Genomic DNA, 16,823 nt, shown 5'->3' on the forward strand with positions numbered 1-16,823 from the left:
CCTACCCTACATCAGCAAATAAATCCAAATTGAGTGAATGAATCATTATTTTTCAATGACACTGTCTACAATATGAATTCACTTCTATCTTCTGTTTGGTAAATAAACAATTAGTGGGATCATGGAGAAAATATACTCACTCTCTTTATCTTCTTGTGTATGGCTTTATTAACTGCATACGCAAAGTCAAGCTGCAAATGAAAAACATATTTAACTGGCTTAGAACACTACATTTTGTTTTCATGTGGTCAATTTTAGGATACATTTTTCTTAAAAGATTCAGACTTTGCATGTAATTAACACACAGTACTTTTTTTTCAAGCTAGATTTGATAATAAGAAAATACACTAAAAACTTGTCTTCAATGACCACTGCAATATGAGCCCTGCCTCACTGAGGGTAGTTTTGAATTGTTCTAAACATCTGAAGATATAGGAAAGGTGGACCTGCACATTTTTAGACGGTACATCGCACGGTCCATTTGAATCTCTGGACTACACATATATAAACTATTTTGAAAGAGACCATAACATGCCTGAGATTGCTCATATGGCAGATATATACTTAATTACCAAATGAAAGAGCAGTTGGTCAAGAAATAAGGGTCAACTTGGCAGGATGCTATAGAAACTTCTTCAAATGCTGTAGACTGCATAAAAAATATAAAAAGTTACAATAAACACCATCCAAGTAATGCAATAGATACAAAGTTTTTATTTCAACACAGAAGTTAAAAAACATTTCATAAAGTGTACAATAATTATGATTTTTAAACTGGTAAATCTCAAATTATGACCGAACTAATTGTGAAATATTGAGTTTTCACTTTTAACCTTTGATCTTAATGACCTTAATATTAGCTTCCAGGGGTAATATATCTTCAAAAACTTAGGAATAAGTGGTGATAGATGCAATCTGCTATCTATTACCATTACTACAATGCTACCATGAAAATATTTACTGCACTTACTGACAAATGCAGTTTTATACAGATCAATACGTTTCATCAGGGGGGCCCTGAGTGGCCGAGTGGTCTAAAGCGCTCACCATTCCGGATCACTGCCATCTCACCTCTGTCAGCATGGGTTCGAGTCCAAGGCTTCGCTAGCGTGGGTATGTGGGAAAGCCTGCCAGTAGCTTCTCATGGGTCGGTGGTTCTTCACTGGGTTTTCCAAGGTTCTTCCTCCACCAGTTATACTGGCCGCCATGTATAGCCTATCCTGTATTACTGGTGGAAGGAGAATCCAGGAAAACCCCGGAATGAACCACCAACCCACGATAAGCTACTGGCAAGCTTTTCCACATACCTACATTGGCCAAACACGAGACTCGAACCCATGCAAACAGAGGTGAGAAGGCAATGATCCATAAGGGTGAGAGCTTTAGACCATTCGGCCACTCAAGGCCCCCAGCTTTGTGGACACAAATAAAATATAATGATATAATACACAATTAATCGAGCATGATTACTTTACATATTTTTTTTAACTTATCCAGTAAGCAATCAAGAGGTATACATATATACAATCATGCATATTTACGTTTATATATAAACACATATGATCACAAAATTGATAGGCTTTTACCTAACATCAAAATGCATGCTATTTAGAAAGTCTGATAATAGTAAATAGTGGAGAACTCAAGTAACTGTGTGGAAATGAAATTGGGAAGACAGATGGACTTGAAGTGGATTGACAACTTCACAACATAATACACTTAATACACTTGGGAGTTTTTTCTTGTTTTCTTTCTTTGCTTATTGGACCCATCATTTTCATATCCTAGCTACTTTTTACTCCAAATCTCATACTTACTTTACTTTTTGCAAAGGTTCACCTTTCCATGTGCAGTTCAGACTGGTATGCCTTATATCTCAGGCCAAAAAGTCTAAAATCTGGGCACAAAATCCAATTCCGACAACCAACAAATTTTTGGTATAAAAAAAATCAGATCTAAAATATTATGTTTTTCCCTCTGTATATTTCGGAATGTGAGTAGAAAGTCCAGATTATTTGGTATCATTGTAGTGCTACTTTTCTCTAATACTTTGGTGTATTTTAAATAATTATGATGCTATAGAGTATGGAAGTAAGGTACATCTTCATGATGCACTTGGGTTAACGAGTTAAGGTATGTGTGTAATGATGATTAAAATTTAAAGCAATGAGCAAAACACATTTACAGACATAGATATGTGAAATAACTGATGCTGTATTTTCTTAAGTATTTTACTGGGGTGCTTTGGGAGGGTGCCTTGCACTGTTGTTCTCTTCGGAATATTACTGGTCAGTGCAAGACAAGCATACAGATACAGAACAAAAGTAAAAGCATCAATATGTTTTACATGCAAAAAGTACATGAGAAAATATCACCTAATTGTAAAAATAATATCTTGGACACGAACTACATCATTTCATTGCACGAGATACAAATGGCAAAGAAGTTACAAATTATGTAACAATGGATACCTTTCACAATGAAACATGCCAATGCATTTACTTCCTTAAATGGGACACATGCTGTTTCAGAACATTTATAAATTTTTATTAAGCTTACTTATGACTTCTATATAAAGGACACCTGTATTTATAGGAAAAATGTTGATTGTTCTTAATATACAAGTTTCACTGTATTTTTGCCAGAATTGGTTTTAATCTGAACCTTACCAGGGGTACAATGAAAAGCTAAAAATTGTTTACAAACCTTTCTGAGTTCTCCAGTTCCCGTTGCTAAATCCACAACTGAAATGAAATGATTCATTAGCTGTACAGATGTACTGACTGAAAAGTTGTACCAAAAAGTTCATTTTGATTAACTCTGCATGTCTCTGTAGCTGCCCTGTGTACAATTGCAAAATAATGAAGAAAATTAAAAATCACCAAACCTTTGCATTTACAGTAAATGAAGGCAAGTGCATGCATGGCAAATACATGTTTTTCCCAACAGGTTATGCCAAATGCTATGTCTTGCATGTACTTAATATGTACAGTAATCTACATCTCTAATCAACTCAAATACATGTAAATATCATCGACAATGATCAAACCGCACCAGTCTGATGCATCATCTGCTTTAACCAGTGCAGGATGTCAATTTTTACCATATTAGTGAGCAATATAAAATTCCAATTCAACTGCAACAATGTCTGTGTTATAACATCAACAAAATAGTTACAATGAAACAAAAAGTCCAAGTAAACCTCATAACACTCACTTGACTTTTATAACTTATTAGCTGACCACTTCATTATTGTAAAAACGTAACCCCATATACATTATCTCCTAAATACTATATTATGCTTACCTATTTTACTATTGTGGAATAAGAACTATCCCCAAAGGTAAAGGCATAATTAACCCACCTCATAATTGGACAGGCAGTTATAACTGAAAATGTGTTCAGTCATTGTTGTATCAGCACGAGAGGATGAAGTGGTGTTAGTCAATCTGACTTTACTGGAGAAGTTTTTAAAATAATTTGTCATAGTTATATACCATTTTTAAAAGGATAAAATTGTCTGTCATACTTTGTCATTTGAAATTGTCATATGTAAAAACTTCAGTTGAGTATAGTTAAGGAAACTATTTAAGAAAATCAACAGTTTAGAATGTTTTAGAACTCACTTTCAATGCAATATTTATATCAGCTATACAATATTCACTTTATCTAAAATACGTAAGTGATGTGTAAAGATGTGAAAAAATAATAAATCCATCAAGAATGTCAGAGGTTATTAAAACTTTATTAAATATATTTGCATGAAAGTTGGACAGTAAGCAAAATTGATCAAGATCCTTTCTAGAATGTCACAAAAACTGTTCATTCTGTTTCTGTATTTTGTTCCATATTAAATTCTCGTGCAAACATACTAGACTTATGTTGGGTTTAATTAAGCCCATTTCTAGGAATGCAGTAAGTTTCATATTATTTATATTTTTAAAAGTTAATTGTTTGAAAAATGTGACTTTCTTTCAATAATTTATGATTCAAAGATTTTGTACAACGTAAGTAGTTCCATATTAGATTTAAATATCCATGGGACATAATGCTGTTGAAATTAGTTTAAACATCCGTTCTTCTTGTCCCGTGGAGTCATTCATGGATTTGAGACACAATACACCGATGGAAAAGCATAAATCTCTAAATGTCTGCATAGTTGAAATATTAATTAATTGACATCCATCTTGGTGCAGAGGGTGTGTGCTCCTGTCCTGTATAAAAATTTGTTTCTTTAACTAAATGTTACCAAAGTTCTTGATCAAATATTAAAAATACAATGACATGATACAGTTTTGGCTGGAAGCTGAATCATTGTCCCTCCAAATTCTGCCTAAAATGTCAATATTCCATAGGATATTGTCTGCATTTTCAACATACTCAGCAGACACAACACTCATACCATCATTTTGGTCTTCATTTTGATCCTGCCATGTTTCATCTTTTAAATCATTTTTCAGCAGATTCTTTTTTTTGGGGGGAGGGGTATTTGAGTACCTTCTACCTTTATTTCCTTCTTCTCAAGTAAAAGGTACATTTTCTCATAATGGTAAATGAAATGTTGTGAACATACAACCAGAACTGTAAAGTACAACTGGAACTGTATCCTGTAAGAAATGAGTTAATATGCAGTCTATTATTCACAACTGAACTCATCACAGCTCTTGATGATACAAACTTATTTCTAATACGCAGCTAATTAAATCTGGATGAAAACTATAGGCGCTATTAGATGTAGAATGGTATTACAAGGTCAGCCAATCAGATGCAAGATCCTGTTATTTCTCACCTATGCGAGAGAAAAATCTAGATGTTTTGCTAACCTTAGTTTTCTTATCTCAGTCTAATCATCTCAGTCAAGGTGTCCACGTGCTCAAAACTACTTTTAAAAAAAGAAACCCGCTTGCTGTCTTCTACTGTGCCTGACGTACTTTTTCTAAAATCAAACAACAACAACAAATATATAACAAAAACATAGTAACTTAATGTCAATCCATCTTTGAGAACAGTTACAAAAACATTTTGAGACAAAGACATGCATACAATGTCGAGCTTTTTGGTATTATGCTAGTTTGTTCCACACAGCATGGTCAATCTTATATGCAGGCCTAGCTCAGTACATTTTCAGGTCAGTGTCACTAAATGTAGCTAAAGCTACCTAACTAGTTTTAAATACTTTGTGTGAAACAAATTATACACTGTTAGCTACAATTAATGATGCTGAATTGAAAAGCAACTGTGCTACAGATAGGATAAAATTCTCAATGCTGTGTGAAATGAACTATGACAGAAAACACTGATCCATGCATACGGACTATAGACCTATACACTTCTTAGCCTCCCAACTCTCTTAACAACTATGGAAAACTTAGTGACAGCCAGAAATGTGTTATGTCAAACGTGCTTTATTCTAATTTTGTTAAGCATCTCCATTGTTCCCCAGCTGAATCAAAAATATACCTACAATATTTAATGACAAATAATGCACTTACCAGCCAAAATGAATCATCTATCCATCAACACATTAATCCATAAGCAAATTTCACTGTAACAGTAGCAACTGCCATACTTCCTAGACAGAAAAATTAATTTTCAAAGAATCTGTGAACATCAAAGTTTAGCACAGGCAGGCCATAGTTGTCTTATCTCGCATAAAGAAATCCTAGGTTCAATACCAAGAAGAAACCCAGTATGGAGCGAATTATTGAAATTGCTTGTTTTGTGCTAGGGTGTCAATATTTGTAGTAATATCTGTAGTAATCAATGTCCCTAGATTTGTCAACCACAGGGATTTTAATATACATCCTCGTATAATAATATATATATAAGTATATAGTCTTAAGAGTAATTCTCCTTAGGCCATTGCTTGGAGTAATGCTACATTACTCCCTTATATAAATAAAAACCTAACCCAGCCAGTGCCAAGGTTTCTTGGGACAAATAATGTATATATCTAAGTTTCGAGAGTGTCTGCACATTCTAGTGCCGTATATGAACGGATACCAAAACATAATTTTTTGGTGAAGTGGAGGTGGCCATAGTAGTATGGGCACTGGAACGTGCAGGCAGGCGATAGTTGTCTTATCTCGCATAAAGTGGTCCTAGGTTTGATACCAAGCAGAAACCCAGTATGGAGCGAATTAATGAAATTGCCTGTTTAGTGCTAGGGTGTCAATATTTGTAGTAATATTTGTAGCAATCAATGTCCCTAGATTTGTCTACCATAGGGATTTTAATATACATCCTTGTAAAATAATATATATATATATATAAGTATATAGTTTTAAGAGTAATTGTCCTTAGGCCAATACTTGGAATAATGCTACTTTACTCCCTTATATAAGTAAAAACTATACATGTACACATTTGTTCTTCAACAAGGATTAGCATCTCTTTGACTTACCTATAATGGGTTATTCCAGTTCATGAACTTTATCTATGCAAATTAGCACAATGTGCTCACCCACTGCAGTTCTCAAAATACTGAACACTGTCTTATGTGTGTAGGCTCGATTAAACAGTAATACAAGAAAGAGTGAAAACAACAAGCTTTGAAAAATATAGTAATTTATTTCCCTGGAGAAATTCAGTAGAAATTAAAAAAATATGAACTTACTGTTTTAACCCTTTACCTCATACAAGCGTCTTTGGACGCCTCTACTCCATTCGCATGGAAGCGCCTTTTGACGCCTCTGCAAGATTCGCATAGAAGCGCCTTTTGACGCCTGCTGTAAACATCAGCCATTTTGAGATAGTTTTCGTAGTGCCACCTTCGGGGAAAACCCCCCTATTACATACTACATTCATTTCTGCGAATGACAATTACGTCAGATCACGTGGTCGCTATTCATGCACTGGTCGATATCTGCTATTTAAAGTAACTGGGTCGTAATCTCCACTCTCCAAAATGGCAGCCGCGGATTTCATTCAGTACGTACGAAGTTTTCACGATTAGAATAACAACCACGAAAGATTCAATAAATTAGGTAAAGGCTTTGATATTAATGTAGGCAGCAATTAGTTTTTATAAATTATCAAATTCAGACGACTTAGTGATATAGACGCACACGAAAACCTTGTAAATTTCGAATATAGGAAATGGCAGCTACGGTTGGTCACGCTACCTCACTGACATGACGATGAACGAGTTCTCTCAAGATTTCGAAGCACATAAAAAAATTCTTCTGTGGAAAAAAATTACACAGCTATAACAATCGGACATTACTCTTAAATTTTTCCACATATAATATAAGTGTACCAAAAATGTAAAATGGTTAAAATTGTTGTTAAACGTAACATACACTAAATTGCTTAACAGTTCACAGGCAGGATTTCATTCAGTACTTACGAAGTTTTCATGAATAGAATCTCAACCATGAAAGATTCAATAACTTTGGTAAAGGCTATGATATTTATGTAAGCAGCAATTAGTTTTTATTGATTATCAAATTCAGATGACTTAGTGATGTAGACGCAGACGAAAAACGTGTAAATTTCGAGTATGGGAAATGACAGCTACGTTCGGTCACGCGGCCTCACTGACATGACGGTGAATGAGTTCTCTCTCAATTTTAAAGCACATTAAATATTCTTCTGTGAAAAATAATTACACAGCTATAACAATCGGACTTTACTCTTCAATTTTTCCATATATAATAGATGTCTACCTTAAACGTAAAATGGTTAAAACTGCTGTTAAACGTAACACCACTACATTGCTTAACAATTCACAGGCATGCCTATGCGGATGCGGTCTGCTAGGTAACAGGTGTTCTATTTATAGTGTGCTGCACTTTGTCACTATGCTCTATGAGGTAAAGGATCAAGAATCAAATCCAAAAATAATCCAAGAATAGTCCACGAATACAATTTTTGAAGTCCTAATAACAAAATGGTCTATTGATTTCAAGTTCAAGTCCTGACAGAGAATCCAAGATGGAAGACGATGACGTATGCTGTAATCTGTAGTGTTGAAGTCTACAGTTCCTTGTAGAAATAAGAAATATCAATCCGATTTTGGAAATATGAATAAAATTTTACAAAAGCTGTCCCTGTTCGACAATTTCATATGAGCACACATATTTTCCACAAAAAAAAAGAATCAATCCTTTTGAATCCAAGTAATTTGAAATAACTCCAAACAGCACAACATACACCTTCCAGTGTAAAGAAAAAGTCCAACTACTGAAAATCTCTCTCCAAAACAAAGGTTATATCATATTCTAAAGTGAAAAAAGGGGGTCATGTGATCATGTTCCAGAATCTCATCAAAATTATTTACTTGTTAAAGATCACGTACATCCAGTGTGGCCCTGACAAAAACCAATCATTTTACTCTAAGAAATAAAAAAAGTTTAAAAATAGTTTACATCTTAAATCAGTAGTCCCATCATAACCTCGATAACAACCAATCATTTTAAAATAAAAATAGTACTTATTTACGTGGTCACTACTAATTTTGAATCAAGGTCAGGATCTAGGTCAATACCAGATGTTTACAAAAATGAACAGCCAAGGTCAAACTATTTTCTGGAAAAGGTATCTTCTATAGTGAATACATTTACATTACAATAGCATGTAATGAAAAATAAAAAATAAAAAAACTGACAAACAATTAAATTGAAATAAATATAAATTAAATCAGATATAATTTAATCAAATATACATAACACAGCCAATTAAGTAATATGTGACATGTAGTTTATAATACAATGTATCTGACCTCTCTGAATTTTAATTTCAACCATTTAAACTGTCAAAGGATAATTGTATGAGCTCCAATCAGGACTGTTTACTGTTAATACATGCTACATGTTACGGACATATAAAGAAGTGGTGTTTTTATCTTTTCAAAGATTCATGAAAGTCATCTTTTTCAAAACACAACCATGTCAGGTTGTTTGGAAGTAAAAAAAATCGTGTTTTTAGCATGAGGTCTCATTCATAACAAGATTCATCAATATTAGTCCATTTTCCTTAAGTCTAATTAAAATCAGGCCAGAAACACTATCTCTCAAGTAGTAAAAGGATCAGCCAATCAGATGTAAGATCCCATCTTATGCTACATGTTTAGGCTCGAATAAACAGTAATACAACAAAAAGTGAAAACAACAAGCTTTGAAAAATGTAACAAATAATTTATTCCCCTGCAAAATACTGTAAAAATGAAAAAATATGAGAACTTATGGTTTCCAGAATCAAATCCAAAAGTAATACAAGAATAATCCACGAATAAAGTTTTTGCAGTCCTAATATTGAAATGTTCTATTGATTTCAAGTTTGAGACCCAACAAAGAATCCAAGATGGAAGGCGATGACATATGCTGTAGCCTGTACTGTGTTGATGTCTACAGTTCCTTGTACAAGCACAAAAATTTATCCTCCGGTCTTGGAAATCCAAAAAGAATTTTCAATAAACGTCCTTGTTCAAGAATTCTGTATGAATACAATAATATTTCCTGAGAAACTAATTAATCTTTCAGAGTCCAAATAATCTGAAGAAATTAACAAATAACTCAAAAACTCAAAACTTCAATGCTGGTCACAACTGAAAAAAACAACTTGACATCAAGTGTTAAAAGCCTGGACTCTCCCATCTCTCTCTCTCTCTCTCTCTCTCTCTCTCTAAACATCACTATTAATACTAAGTATTTTGCAATTTCAGAAATGCAAAATTGCAAAATAGAGGATAATGTGATCATGTTTACATGTAAAAGTCACATAGCTCCTGTATGTCCTTGATAAGAACAAATCATTTTACTGCTAGAAAAAGTTGTTTACTTGACCCTCAATCAAGGCCAGGAACTATGTCAAAAATAGAAACAAGAGTTTCTATTATTAGGTAGCTAAGGAAAACTCAGGTGAAACTGAATTTTCTGGAAAATATAAAATTCCTAGTAAACAAAATTACATTACACTGAGTCATGTAAAGAAAATAAAAAGATTCCAAAACCCACAAACAATCAAATCAAGTTCAAATTAAATCAAATATAAATTAAATCAAATATATGTAACACCCCTAATAAACATGTGTACATGTCACTCATAATGAAATCCACTGTACTAGCCTATCTCCCTTAAGTCTGATTAAAACCAGCTCAGTCGACCAGATGCAAGATCCCCTCAATAACCTTTGCAGATCTGGCTTATAATAAAATTCATTAGATATCTTGTTGATATGACTATTTTTCAAATTTTGTAAAGATCATGTAAACAGAGTTGCCGAAATGCTGAAAAGCTCAGCCAAAATGATGCAAGATCACCTTATTAATATGTGTAAATGTTGCTAATAACTGTACCCATGATTTCAGTCTATTTACCAAGTTAACTCCAATTCAGATCAGAGATGCCTTCTCTGTAGTGATAACAAGGTCGGCCATTCAGATGCAACATCACCTCATCAATATATGTGGATTTTACTTATTACTAAACTAATGCGATCTTGATCATGTAAAAGCATATATTCCAGAAACAGATCAGCAATGACAATCACAGCCAATAGTTGCAATATCACCATATTAATTTGAAATATTCTGATATTTACAATGAAAAGACGATGAAGAAGGATTGCAAAACTTGATTTGGTGACTAAGATTATGGAGATGGTATCTTCAAAGTTGGACCAGATGACAACAGACAGCAAAATGTATTGGATTCTGTGAATCACAAAAGTGTGGACTTCACTTTAATTGTTCATTTGCAGATACATGGAATTGACACATTATAACACATTACAGATTATAACACATTACAGAATACATTGTGAATATGATCATTCAGGACTTGTTTTAATGGTATGTGATCTATAATAGAGTTCATGGATTTATCATATCAATGGATCAAAAATGTCAAGCATTTTGAATTTATACAGACTTTATTACATGAAGTTTAATAACAAAATGTAAGTTGATACATTATGTGTGACAAGTTCCACTCAATAATATAATTCTAATTAACATACGCTTGTTTTTTTCTTTATTTTTCCAGTGTACCTATCCATTCAATTTGCTTCTTTACTTTTCCTACATTTAACCCCCTTCAGTCAGAATACACTAAGACTTAGAGAAGAATTGAAGAGAAAATAAGTTTACTGAACTCTAAAATATGAGCTGGCGGGTGTTGACTTTCAGTCAAGTCTTATAAACAAGTTTCATATGTGGACATAAATTCCAAGTCTGATCAAAATCAGGTCAGAAACACAGCCTCCATATGGTAACAAGCCCAGCCAATCAAATGCAAGATGAATTCATTGACATCAACAGATATGAACCTTAATTAACTCATCCAAGACCCTAAAGACACAAACCTGTATGTTAAGTTGGATCAAAACTGGATAAAAAATACTGTCTTCAGCATATATGATGCAAAATCATCTCATCAATGTGCAGATCTCATTCATTATTAAATTCATTTGAAATATTAATGATATAAGCATATTTTCCAAGTTTGATCAAAGTCATATATGAAATGTGGCCCCCTGAATGAGAACAAAGTTAGCTAATCAGAAGCAATATCACCTCATTAATATGCACGAGTTTCACACATTACTGAACTTATCCAAGATTTTGATGGTATAAACATATATTCCAAGTCTGAGTGAAATATGGACTCTAGAATAACCACAAACAAATGTTGACAGATACACGCTGCAATAAAGATGCTAGACGATGTCCAAAGGACACAGATTCATACCATAAGCTCACTTGGCATTACAGCCAGGTGAGCTAATTATAGCCATGTAAGCTAAATGAATGCTCTTTTAGTTTAAAAAGAATAGAAGCATACAAGAATAGAGTCTTACCTGGATTTGTTTCTTCCAAGAAGCCAGATCCCAGTTAATAAAAATTAAAACATGGTAGAACCATGGAAAAAAATACGAAAACTGATTATCTCTCACCAATTTGAAATGATTCATGTGGTTCAAAATGGGTTGTTTATTAATTATATACACCTATCTCATGTATCATATATAATTTATATATAGGGCTTGACCTTTGTACATGAATGAGGATAGAGTATTTGTGTATACCTGACTTTTGTCATGTTTATAAGTTATAAATAAGTTGTTTACTGATATTTGAGTTCAAGGTCTAGCCTTATTCACAAACTTGGAATGTTCTGGAATTGAACTTGTGACACTCATCCTTGTCATTTTATTGTCTTAGGTTTTTATATAAGTAATGGTAAAGTTTTACTCTATGTCTGTCTTAGCAAGGGAAATAACTACGGTGAAGAAAACTTATGAAAAGGGAAACATTACTTGAATTAATAATTTGTCAGAACGAGTTTTACAGTGTGTACAAGAGTACTGTTAATAGCATATTATATCCCCACCCCACGCTGAATAGTTCTCCATGCAAACAGTGGTAGGGCATATATGCTGCTTGAATCTATTGACCAATGCATCTCAATGACCTTGACCTTTCACTGGTCAAGGCGTGTGGTCTTGAAATGTACTTACTGTACAGAAACCATAAACTCCGCCATTGCCGGTCCCAAGCCCGCGTGTAAAAGAAGGAGGGTTGGGTGTGGGGCTAGCAACCCGACCCTGTAAAATCCAACTTGCTACAAAAACACCAACAGAAGAAAAACCAGAAACTGAAAGCCTGAGGGAGGAAGGGTCTTCTTCTGGAATATTTATGATGCTATGTGGTGAAAGCCACGAGCCCGCAGAAGCCATAAAGCAGACCATCCTTCTATCAAACAGGAGAATTAACATCGCAACATGGAATGTGAGGGCAATGTATGACACAGGAAAAACAGCACAGGTAGCAGTAGAGACAAGGAACTACAACCTATCCCTACTGGGCATTAGTAAGACAAGATGGACTCAAACTGGACAAAGACTGATGACAGGAGAGATGCTACTGTATTCAGGACATGAGGAAGATAATGCGCCTTATACACAGGGGGTGGGGTTCTTGCTGTCAAAGCAAGCATATAATGCACTGATAGGATGGGAATCACATGGGCCCAGAATCTTCACGGCAACGTTTAGGACTAAGAAGGAGAAAATAAAGATGAAGTTCATACAGTACAACGATCTAACAAATGACAGTGAAGAAAAAGATAAGGACCAGTTTTACAACAGACTCACAATATAGTAGAGAACTTCCCAGACAAAAAGACATCAACATCCTTATGGGTGACTTCAATGCCAAAGTTGGGTCAGACAACACAGGGTATGAACAAGCCATGTGGATCCATGGCCTGGGCAAGATGAACGAAAATGGAGAGAGCTTTGCAGACCTTTGTGCACTGAACAACCTGGTCATTGGGGGAACCATCTCTGCCCACAAGAGAATCCACAAGTACACATGGATATCACCAGACCATGTGACAGAAAATCAGATTGACCACCACTTAGTTGTCGCAAGGCTGAAACTTAAGCTGAAGAAATGGATGGGCACAAAAGAGAGAAAAAAACAACAAAGTATAATATCAGCCTGTTGAAAGATGCAAAAACTAAAGAAGAATACAGACTGATGCTTAACAACAAGTACCAAGTGCTACAAGAGATTCCTGAAGATGAAGAAGACAATGCAAACAACAGATGGCAGAAAGTTAAAGAGGCAATAAAATCAACATGCCAAGAAGTACTAGTCCCCATGAAGCACCAGCAGAAAGAATGGATTTCAGCCGAAACAATGCGCAAAATCCAGGAGCCTAACAGAAAAAAGCAGTAGTAAATAGCAGTAGGACAAGAACTAAAAAAGTAAAGGTACGAAAAGAGTACAATGATGCCCACAGAGAAGTGAAAAGAAGCATCAAGATAGACAAGAGAAACTATGTTGAAGAAATGGCAGCAGAGGCAGAAGAAGCGACAAGAAGTGGAAATATGAAGAAGCTGTATGACATAACCAAGAAGCTGTCCAGCAAGTACAGCAAAACAGAGAGACTCGTAAAGGACAAGCATGGAAAGACCATAGCAAGTACAGAACACCAAATTAAGACATGGGCAGAACATTTTTCAAATACTGTTGAACAGGCCAGCCCCACTAAATCCCCCAGAAATCCACCCAGCCAACGAAGATCTCCCCATAAGCTGTGACAATCCCACCAGAGATAAGATCAGGAAAGCCATCACCCAGCTGAAGAACGGCAAGGCAGCTGGACCTGATGGCATACCAGCAGAAGCCCTCAGAGCAGACTTAGATGCTTCTGTGGAAATGCTATAATACCACCTCTTTGAGAAGATCTGGCAGGAAGAAGAAATACCGACTGACTGGAAGGAGGGACACCTCATCAAGATCCCAAGGAAAGGCAAACTCAGCAACTGCTCCAACTACAGAGGAATCACACTCCTGTCAGTACTAGGTAAAGTCTTCAACCAGGTCCTCTTGGAGAGGATGAAGGAGGCCGTTGACCCACAGTTACATGATGAGCAAGCAGGCTTCCGGCAGAACAGATCCTGTACGGACCAAACAGCTACTCTTCGCATCATAATCGAGCAATCGTTGGAGTGGAATTCTTCACTCTACATCAACTTTGTCAATTATGAGAAGGCATTCGACAGTGTGGACCAAGAGACACTCTGGAAAAATCTTCGCCACTACGGCATCCCAACCAAGCTGGTGAACCTGATCAAGAACACTTACAACGGAATATACTGCAGAGTCATTCATGTTGACAGCACACAGACAGCTTCCTAGTGTAGACTGGCATGAGGCATGGCTGCTTGTCATCGCCGTTTCTCTTCCTTCTTGCCATCGACTGGATTATGAAGATGTCCACCAATGGGCAGAGAAATGGGATCCAGTGGACATTGTGGAGTCAACTTGAGGACCTGAACTTTGCCGATGACCTAGCACTCTTGTCACATAGTCAACAGCAAATGCAGGACAAGACTGATGTACTGGCAGCCACATCAGCACAGGTTGGCCTCAACATCCAAAAAGACAAGACCAAGATCCTCAAGATCAATTATGCCAGTAAAAACCCAGTCACACTTCAGGGAAGTTCCCTGAAAGAGGTGGAGTCCTTTACGTACCTGGGCAGCATTATCAACCAGCAGGGTGGCACAGACGCAGATGTCAAGGCAAGGATCGGAAAGGCGAGAGCAGCTTTCATACAGCTCAAGAACATCTGGAGCTCCAAAGAAATTTCCTTAACTACCAAGATCGGACTGTTCAACTCCAACGTGAAGTCAGTCCTACTGTATGTTGCAGAGAACTGGAGAACCACAAAGTCAACTGTAAAGAGAGTTCAGACCTTCATCAACAGCTGCCTAAGAAGAATTCTCCAGATCCGCTGGTCAGACACCATCAGCAACACCAACCTGTGCCAGAGAACCTCCCAGCTTCCAGTAGAGGACGAGATCAAGAAGAGAAGGTGGGGTTGGATACGACACCCTACATAAGCTGTCAACCAACATTATCAGACAAGCATTGAAATGGAACCCTCAAGGCAAGCGGAGAAGGGGACGACCAAGAAACACCTGGCGATGTGACCTTGAGGTGGACATCACTAAGATGGGTCACACCTGGAGTCAGCTTGAAGGGATGGCACAGGACAGAAGCCTCTGGTGATCTTTTGTGGGCAGCCTATACCCCGGCAGGGGTGACGAGCAAAACTAACTAACAGAAACCATAGTTCTTATAAGATGTACCATGATCTTTGATCTTTATATTTAGGCTTCCTAAGTATGCTATGTGCAAGCGATCAACAAAGTTTGGTCTAGTTCTGTGATGTAGATCAATTGTTATTGAATAGGAAAAATTATTCTACTTTCAGCCACTGTGGTCATGGCCTCTGACCTAAAATTGATAGGCCTCTTCCCTACCACAAATGTAAACCATCCACAAAATCTAGTAGTGGTGGATGGTGGAGAACTCGAGTTATTGCAGAAACTACAAATAGATGTATGGTACATGGACAAGATCACAACATAATACACTCCACTCAATGGCAGGCATGACAGATTTATCTTCCTGAAGATTCACCCTTTTAGGACAACTATGCTGTCATTTTAATGAAAACGTTCAAAATGTAGTTTTGTGTGTGTTGTGTTTTGATTTAATTATGTAATACCTATTTATAAATATTGCACTGCTTTCAATTTTCAGGGACACTAAGTTGCCAGTCCAAGATAATATTCACTCCTCCAATTAGTTAATGGGGCTCAGAATTGAAAAGAATACCCAGTAACTGGAGGTGGACACCAACAGCCAGAGTGTGGAAGGAAAACTGTGGCAGAGATTCGGCCCTGGGAACAGTTTCTGTGCAATTTCCTGAACCATAACTGACTGCTGGTACAGCAGAAGATCTGAACATGAGTGAGCCCCATCCTAGAGGAAATCCTAGTTTCCTCAGACCCAGAAGACTTTGGACACATGTCTGGGGGATGGCAGCAAACTTTGATCAATACCTTATCAAACATCCAGGTTTCCTCTTCCTCCAACAACTGACCCAGCAGGATGGAAGAAGCATGCGACTCTAGAGGAACAGAAGGACCCATAGTAGCTAGCTCTTTCTGGGAGCTAGTTAGAGACAGAAAGAGTTGAAAAGGACATTGGTGACCTGAATCTGCTCCTGGGGTGAGACAGGATTGTTTTTCTTGGTATCCCACTTCTTAGAGGGAGACATTAAATGGGGTTTTTCATCATTCCATAACTGTTCATGCAGGGTGGGGGGATAACAGGACTAGGCCTACTGATTATCCTTATATGCAAATGAGATCCCCATACCCATTTTTGGAAGAGAATAGCATGGTTGCCTCTTTTTTGTTAGACCAGGCTGGAGGTAAAGGACCATGTTCATGGCAAGTCATGTCTCCCTTACTTTGAACCTAAGGCAGAGATATTCATAATGTCATGGTGGGGGGA

General features: G+C 36.4%; 1 protein-coding gene across 1 annotated transcript in view; it reads right to left on the minus strand.

The window, feature by feature from the left end:
* LOC149790294 (uncharacterized) overlaps positions 1–11,825 on the minus strand; it is a 36,391-nt gene extending 24,566 nt beyond the window's left edge. Inside the window, exons 1-3 of the mRNA XM_089972338.1 lie at positions 11,801–11,825; positions 2,707–2,744; positions 141–191 (exon numbers count right to left, since the gene is read on the minus strand). The gene's annotated coding sequence lies outside the window, so the exon portion shown is untranslated. The remainder of the gene's footprint in view (positions 1–140; positions 192–2,706; positions 2,745–11,800) is intronic.
* Positions 11,826–16,823: the final 4,998 nt, after the last annotated feature.

This window comes from Sinohyriopsis cumingii, chromosome 10, assembly GCF_028554795.1.
Source record: "Sinohyriopsis cumingii isolate HCF-2022 chromosome 10, ASM2855479v2, whole genome shotgun sequence".
Taxonomy (NCBI): Eukaryota; Metazoa; Mollusca; class Bivalvia; order Unionida; family Unionidae; genus Sinohyriopsis; species Sinohyriopsis cumingii.